General features: G+C 42.9%; 1 protein-coding gene across 2 annotated transcripts in view; it reads left to right on the top strand.

Annotated features, from left to right (window-relative positions):
* Nucleotides 1–7,128: 7,128 nt before the first annotated feature.
* LOC126766091 (eukaryotic translation initiation factor 4 gamma 3) overlaps nucleotides 7,129–8,325 on the top strand; it is an 89,465-nt gene continuing 88,268 nt past the window's right edge. Inside the window, exon 1 of one of the 2 annotated variants that reach the window (XM_050483846.1) lies at nucleotides 7,129–7,263. The gene's annotated coding sequence lies outside the window, so the exon portion shown is untranslated. Of the gene's footprint in view, nucleotides 7,282–8,325 lie in introns of both variants that reach the window. The other variant, XM_050483845.1, reaches the window with a different exon arrangement.

The following is an 8,325-nucleotide window of genomic DNA, read 5'->3' as shown; positions in this document are numbered from 1 at the left end:
CATTGCCAAATCTGTATGTGGGCATTTGTTATCATAACATAATCATTTGCGAAAAGGCGTCGGGTAAGTAGATTCAAGCTGATGTACCGCATATTTTAAGCTCTTGAACTGTTTAAAGTTTTATATATGTATATAGATGAAAAAAATTTATATGGAAAATAAAAAAGGAGAAATATGCTTTTTTTTACAAATGTTTTTCTCGTAAAAAACGATTTTATATATAATTTTAATAATTTTATAACAAATTTAATATAAGCAATGATATTTTGATTTATGCTTGTATACGTTTATTAAATTCAAGACTTCGCTCATTCTTTAATCCATTTTGTATAACAAATTTAATATAAGCAATGATATTTTGATTTATGCTTGTATACGTTTATTAAATTCAAGACTTCGCTCATTCTTTAATCCATTTTGTATAATTTTTTGCAAATTAACAATATTAAGCTGAATGCTAATTTTTTGGAAAAATGTATTAATTATTTTGAAAATGTACTTTATTTTTATAATATAACACAACCGTCTTAATACTCGATATACTAAATTTAGTATTACCGAAATGAAGATGCCGTCGGTATATGTGTCAATGGGATATGTTGCGTTATCTATGATGAACCGTCGTATACTTGGCGAATAAATTGATCATTTCCATAAATTAATGTATGGAACAATCGGGAATTAATTTGGGAAATTTCGGGAAAGCCTTTTAATAATTTGGGAACGAACAGTTAATTAAGAATCATTAAAAACATATTCAACCGTATACTTGGCGAATTTTTGAGATAATGGCGAAGTTTAAATTGCGACAGACGTAAAATCATTTCGGAATTATCAGGAAATAGTTTTTTTTCCCTGGTTAATCATTTGCGAAAAAGCGTCGGGAAGGTAGGTTCGAGCTGATGTAGCGCATGTTTTGAGCTCTTGAAAAATTCATTTTATCATTTGCGAAATGCCGTCGGGTAGGTAGGTTCGAGCTGCTGTAGCGCATGTTTTGAGCTCTTGAATTGTTCAATTCCCACGACAGCTGGTTCTGCGCACCGGAATTGACTCGGATTTTATCCGACCAAGGGCTGTTTTTTCGGCAATCCAACCCCGCTTGGATCGGTGAGTGCTAATTTGTGTTTGTCGTCATTGGAGCAATGCCTTGCAGCAGTGTTGCTCCGTATCCTCCTGACTCGTGCTGGCATTGAGTCCAACCCGGGCCCGGAGGAATTTTTCTGCTGCGTATGCGCGAAACGGCTCCATCCAAACTCCACCTCGGTCAGATGCAATACATGCAATGGATGGAGCCATTTTAAGACCTGTTCTGGCCTTAAGACTCATAGGGAGTGGACCACGCGTTACTTGGCCCCATGTTGCCTGCGCAATACTGCGACACAAGCCTCTACGGCTGTGCAATCTGCACATAGTTTGCGCGCCGCGCCGCCACTCAATCCGAGTGGCCGACAGAGGACCTCCACGTTCCCTAGGAGCTCAATCCGGCAACATAGCTCCCCCCTTGACGGACTCCAGAGCAAGATCGAGGAGATTGTTGCACTTATGAATCGGGAACGTGTATCGATAGCTGCGGTCCTAGACACCAAGCTAAACAGCCGCTCAGATCTTCTGAGCTGTGCCGGTTTCAACGTGATACGTAAAGATCGCGAGCGAGATAATGGTGGCGGCCTAGCCTTCATATTGCACAACACCGTGCAGTATCTTCTAATCGATAAAGACATCGACCCCACGGATACTACCCTAGAATGTCAGGGTATAGCTATCCGGTCAGGCGATGTCGAGCTCGAAATATTTTATACATCCCACCAGTTACATGTTGCCCTACAAGATATCACCCGAACATAGGTGCGCTACTTCGTGGTGAAAACCGTTTGGTACTAGGCGACTTTAACGCGCACCACGATCTTTGGCATTCCTGCCTGTCAAATGATCGTAGGGGGATGGAGCTGGCGGAACAGATTGACGATTCGACATTCTGCACAATGAATGACGAAGCCCCCACCAGAGTTATGGGCACCTGTAATATCTCGCCGGATATTACCATTGATAGCGGTGGTCCGATAAACAGCATAACCTGGCGACCTATGCTAACTCTCGCATCAGATCATCTGTCCATAATTATCTCGATCGAGAAGCCTCCTGATTTTGTTTCTGTGGAAAACCGCACCTTCATTAACTTTAACAAAGCTAATTGGGTCGGCTTCACAGAATTTACAGAGAGCACCTTCAACGCTCTATCTATTCCTGCGGACGTATGCGTTGGCGAACGTCAATTCCGCAAGGTGATCGAAGCAGCTACCGCTTGCTTCATCCCGGCTGGAAGAATAGCGGAAATCCCCCCCAATTTCCCAGCCGAAGCAGCCGTTTTAGCTAACGAGCGCGACACTTTACGCCATGCCGATCCCGGGGATCTCCAAATAAGGGATCTCAATTTGGATATTCGGCGTATGGTAAACCATTATAAGCGGACGAAATGGATAGAACAGCTGAAGTCCTGCAACCTCTCCTCCGGTGTGAGTAAGCTTTGGGCTACTGTCAAAGCTTTGTCGAACCCTAAGAGACATGACTACCGAGTTGAAATTCAATTCAATGGTCAAGCCTCTTCGGACCCGAAAAAGTGCTCGAGCTACTTTAGCCGACAGTTTACAGTGCACCCTTCGGTAGACAAAGCTAAATGATGTGTTAACCAACGGCTGCGCGAAATGCCAAGCGAAGGCGCGCCACTTACTTTCACCGATGAGGATGTTCAGGGTGTCATGAACAAGGCGAAATCCTCCAAATCCATTGGCGCTGATGGAATCAACATGCTAATGTTAAAGCATCTAGGCTCGACGGGAGTAAAATATCTCACCAAGGTCCTCAACCTTTCGCTGAGCACTCTTCAAATACCCGATGTGTGGAAAGTCGGAAGAGTCGTCCCACTACTGAAACCTGCGAAATCCGCCAATAAAGGGGAATCTTATCGGCCTGTAACTCTCCTCTCCCCAGTAGTGAAGACACTTGAGGCCTTGTTACTCCCGACTTTCAATCACCACCTGAGCCTAGTCAGCCACCAGCATGGTTTCCGAAAAGTGAAACAGCACCACCACAGCACTTAGCGTCATAAACGCTCAGATAGTTCGTGGCCTCAACCAAAAACCACCCTGTGAGAGAGAGATCCTCGTTTAACACTTACCGATCCAAACGGGGTTAGATCGACGACAACACAAATGACATTTACCATCCCAACGCGGATTGAATTTCCGTTAAAACAACAACAACAGAAAGATCCTCGTAGCGTTGGACTCGTCAAAAGCTTTTGACACTGTCAACCACGCAACACTACTGCAGGACATCGAGCCAACTACGCTTCCTCCAGTACTGAAGAGGTCGTCAATCATTTGTACTATTTCGAGGTGAAACATCTAAACTGAGAAGAATTAAACAGGGGGTTCCGCAGGGTGGTGTCCTCTCCCCGTTACTGTTTAACTTCTACATCTCGAAACTCCACAGCCACCAGAGAGGGTTTCCATAACCTCGTACGCAGATGATTGCACGATATGGACGTCGGGCAATGGAATCGATGGCATGTGTTCGAGAGTAAACAGCTACCTCTCCGACCTTTCTCGTTTCCTCACTGAACGGAACCTCACACTTTCGCCCACCAAATCCACAGCGACCATTTTTACGAACTGGACGAAGGAGTATTGACTTGAACTTAATATTGCATTCGATGGCGTGAAAATTCCGACTGTAAATAACTCTAAGATTTTAGGTGTAACCTTCGCTAGTCGATGCTCCTTCAGTCCGTATACCACCACGATTATTGCCAAGGTACAGAGCCACAACAAAATCCTCAAGTCGCTAGACCGGCCGGTCCTTAATTACGCAGCACCTATATGGTCGCCTGGATGCAGTGGCACGCAGATGACGAAACTGCAGACCTGCCAGAACACTGCACTCCGGACCACGACGGGATGCTTTTTGATGTCTCCCATTGAACACCTCCACAACGAGACGCTTATGCTCCCAGTTAAGGAGCAGAATGAACTCCTCTCCAAGCAGTTCCTGCTGGGATGCTTTCGAAATCACCCCTGCAGCCATCTGCTTGGAGCGGAACCGCCTTCCAGGAGCATCAAAAGGTCTTACCTTGACTACGTCGACGACGTCGTACAGTACGCCGACCGGACTTCGGACGCAACTAACTTCCGACAGGTACTGACCGCCGTTCACAGTGGAGCCATCAACACCTTCACCGACTCCCTTCCCCTGAATGGCGCTCTTGCAGTGAAACCACCAACCATCGCAGGCGAAGAGCTCGAGTTCCTGCGAGAAACGCTAGTGACCCTAGCGCAGCTTCATTCTGGATAGCAGGTTAAACTCTTACTTATCCAGAATAGACCCCGACATATCCAATGTATGTTCTGCATGCAGGACGGAGACTCGTCCGCATGACACTGACCACCTCTTTGCATGCCCTGCCAACCTTACCCATCTAACACTCCTTTCCCGTTGGTCCGACCCCGTCGAAACATCACGTTTTCTGGGTCTCTCGGTAGATGACAACATAGATAACTCTTACCATCCTAACGGGGATTGAGGAGCCGTTTAAACAACAACAACAACAGGTCTACAATTCGGTAACAGCGGACTTTAAATGTTATGTTGTAATTTCGACACTTTTTGGACGATATATTTCATACCTTCAAGATATTATTTTTGTAATGTTATTTTCCGTTTATATATAGGCGGTTTATTAAATTTATTGTAAATTAGTGTCCAATATTTTCAATGCTTTTATGTTATCTTCTTGTTAATTGGTATCGACACTGCGACACTGTCCTCAATCTGTCGCTGACCACTCTTCAAATACCCGATGTGTGGAAAGTCGCAAGAGTGGTCCCACTACTGAAACCTGGGAAACCCGCCAACAAAGGGGAATCTTATCGACCGATAACTCTCCTCTCCCCAGTAGTGAAGACACTTGAGGCCTTGCTACTCCCGACCTTCACTCACCACCTGAGCCTAGCCAGCCACCAGCATGGATTCCGAAAAGTGCACAGCACCACCACAGCACTTAGCGTCATAAACGCCCGGATAGTTCGTGGCCTCAACCAGAAACCACCCTGCGAAAGAACGATCCTCGTAGCGTTGGACCTGTCAAAAGCTTTTGACACAGTCAACCACACAACGCTACTGCAGGACATCGAAAAAACTACGCTCCCTCCAGGGCTAAAGAGGTGAACCATGAACTATCTGAACGGTCGTCAGTCATCCGTCAGTCATCCGTCGTACGCTGATGACTGCACGATATTGGCGTCGGGCAATGGAATCGATAGCATGTGTTCGAAGGTAAACAGCTACCTCTCCGACCTTTCTCGTTTCCTCACTGCACGGAACCTCACACTTTCCCCCACCAAATCCACAGCGACCATATTTACAAACTGGACGAAGGAGTATAGACTTGAGCTTAATATTGCAGTCGACGGCGTCAAAATTCCGACTGTCAATAATCCTAAGATTTTAGGTGTAACTTTCGACAGTCTATGCTCCTTCTCTCCCCATACGACCGCGATTATCGCTAAGGTACAGAACCGCAACAAAATCCTCAAGTCGCTAGCCGGCAGCACATGGGGAAAAGACAAAGAAACGTTGTTGGCAACATACAAGGCAATCGGTCGGCCGGTCCTTAATTACGCAGCACCCATATGGTGGATGCAAAGGCACGCAGGTGAGGAAACTGCAGACCTGCCAGAACACTGCACTCCGGACCACGACGGGATGCCTTTTGATGTCTCCCATGGAACACCTCCACAGCGAGACGCTTATGCTCCCTGTTAAGGAGCATAATTAACTCCTTTCCAAGCAGTTCCTGCTGGGATGCTTTTGTAGAAATCACCCCTGCAGCCATCTGCTTGGAGCGGAACCGCCTCCCAGGAGCATCAAAAGGTCTTTCCTTGACTACGTCGACGACGTCGTACAGTACGCCGACCGGATTTCGGACGCAACTAGCTTTCGACAGGTACTGACCGCTATTCACAGTGGAGCCATCATTACCTTCACCGACTCCCTTCCCGTGTATGGCGTTCTTGGAGTCAAATCACCACCCAGAGCAGACGAAGAGCTCCAGCTGCCGCGAGAAACGCGAGTGACCCTAGCGCAACTTCGTTCTGGACATTGTAGCAGGTTAAACTCCTACTTATCCATACCCAATGTATGTCCTGCGTTCAACGAGGCTCCGCATGATACTGACCCACTCTTTGCATGCCCTACGAATCCTACTCATCTAACATTCTCCTCCCTCTGGTCCGACCCCGCCGAAACATCTCGTTTCTTGGGCCTCCCGTTAGATGACGTCGACGACAACACAAATGACCCTTACCATCCTAACGGGGATTAGTAACTCCATTAAAACAACAACAAGATCTTGAAATGTTTAAATCTTTTATGTGGAAAATAAAAAAGAAGAAAGATCCTTTTATTACAAATGTATTTCTGGGAAAAATAAGAAAATGAGAAAGATCCTTTTTTTTTAAATGCATTTCTGGGAAAAATATGAATTCTTGTTTTTGGACAAATATATAATATTTGTGGCGAAAAATGTATATACCAATTAAAATAATTAATTTAATATGAGCAATGATATTATGATTTATGCTTGTATGAGTTTATTAAATTTAAGACTTCGATCATTGCCAACCCATTTTGCATAATTTTTCTGTAAATTAAGAATATTAAACTAAATATTTTTTTTTGGAAAAATGTTTTTTTGAGAAGATTCTTTATTTTTATAATATAACGCAACCGTCTTAATACTCGCTCTACTAAATTTAATATTACCGAAATGAAAATGCCGTCGGCATATGTGTAAATGGGATGTGCTGCCTCTTCGAAGTTTTCATAGAAATGAAAGCTGCGCTGTCAAACTGCTGAAGTAACAGCTTACTGCTTTCATTATATGGTATACTAATTAGTATTCCATATATTGCTTTCCATAAGTAATAGGCACGGCAATACAGTTAGTATAACATAAATGTTATCCTGTCGAGATGCCTCGTAATACAGTTAGTATACAATAAATTTTTGCCTGCCGAGATGTCCCGTAAAGTCTTTTGCGTCAGTTGTTAATATTCCTATTATTCACGTATCTAAAACGAAAAGTGATTTTTATTACAGATTATTCTAAAAAAGACCTTGTTACTGACATTATTAACAATATAAGTGCTTTGTACATAAAAATTAGAAATCAGTTTTGCTATTGCTATTTAGATATGCATATTTTCTGTGAGTACTTAAGTGTATGTAAGTGTTTTCTGATATAATTAGGTAAACAATGTTTAACAAAAATTTTAATTGGGTAAAATTTAGAATAGCATCCCCGGATTTCGGGGATAAAATGGGTATCACTGGAAAGGTGACGTTCTCCAGATCACGAAAAATATACATATATAGTTGCCGCTGACTTATAGTTTTAAAGATATTTGCATTTAAAGTTGAAAAATGGACAACTTTTACATTGATAATTTGTATATTGTGAGTAACTTTTTCACTTATATTATGCACTTTTCACGTACTAGCACTTCACTCTAACGTTTCTGCATATTAATTTTTTTTAATATTTTTTGTAAATAAAGCTTTATTTTAATTATTTTATTTTAGTTACAATTCTCTGCATTTGCACAATAAGAAAAGGGTTGCCATGGTAATTTTTTTTTTAAGCGCGGCGCGAAACTTAAACCATGTGGTCCGCGTTCCTAAAAAAATAATGGCTGGGATTTAGAATAGCATCCCCGGATTTCGGGAATAAAATGGGTATCACTGGAAAGGTGACGTTCTCCAGATCACGAAAATATATATATATAGTTGCCGCTGACTTATAGTTTTAAAGATATTTGCGTTTAAAGTTGAAAAATTGACAGCTTTTACATTGATAATTTGTATATTGTGAGTAACTTTTTCACTTATATTATGCACTTTTCACGTACTAGCACTTCACTCTAACGTTTCTGCATATTAATTTTTTTAATATTTGTTGTAAATAAAGCTTTATTTTAATTATTTTATTTTAGTTACAATTCTCTGCATTTGCACAATAAGAAAAGGGTTGCCATGTTTATTTTTTTTGAATCGCGGCCAAAGGCCGCCAACGCAAAAAGGAGTTTTACTCGAAAAAAAACCCTGACACACCCTGGTGTTGGATCGGCCAGGGTTATTTTTTTGAAGCGCGGCCGAAGGCCGCCAACGCAAAAGGAAGTTTTACTCGAAAAAAAATTTGACACACCCTGGTGTTGGCACACCCGGTGTTGGATCGGCCAGGGTTATTTTTTTGAAGCGCGGCAGAAGGCC

The sequence above is a fragment of the Bactrocera neohumeralis genome, unplaced genomic scaffold (assembly GCF_024586455.1).
Source record: "Bactrocera neohumeralis isolate Rockhampton unplaced genomic scaffold, APGP_CSIRO_Bneo_wtdbg2-racon-allhic-juicebox.fasta_v2 cluster11, whole genome shotgun sequence".
Taxonomy (NCBI): domain Eukaryota; kingdom Metazoa; phylum Arthropoda; class Insecta; order Diptera; family Tephritidae; genus Bactrocera; species Bactrocera neohumeralis.
Note: the sequence above shows the minus strand (reverse complement) of the source record. Positions and strands in the feature narration are given on the sequence as shown.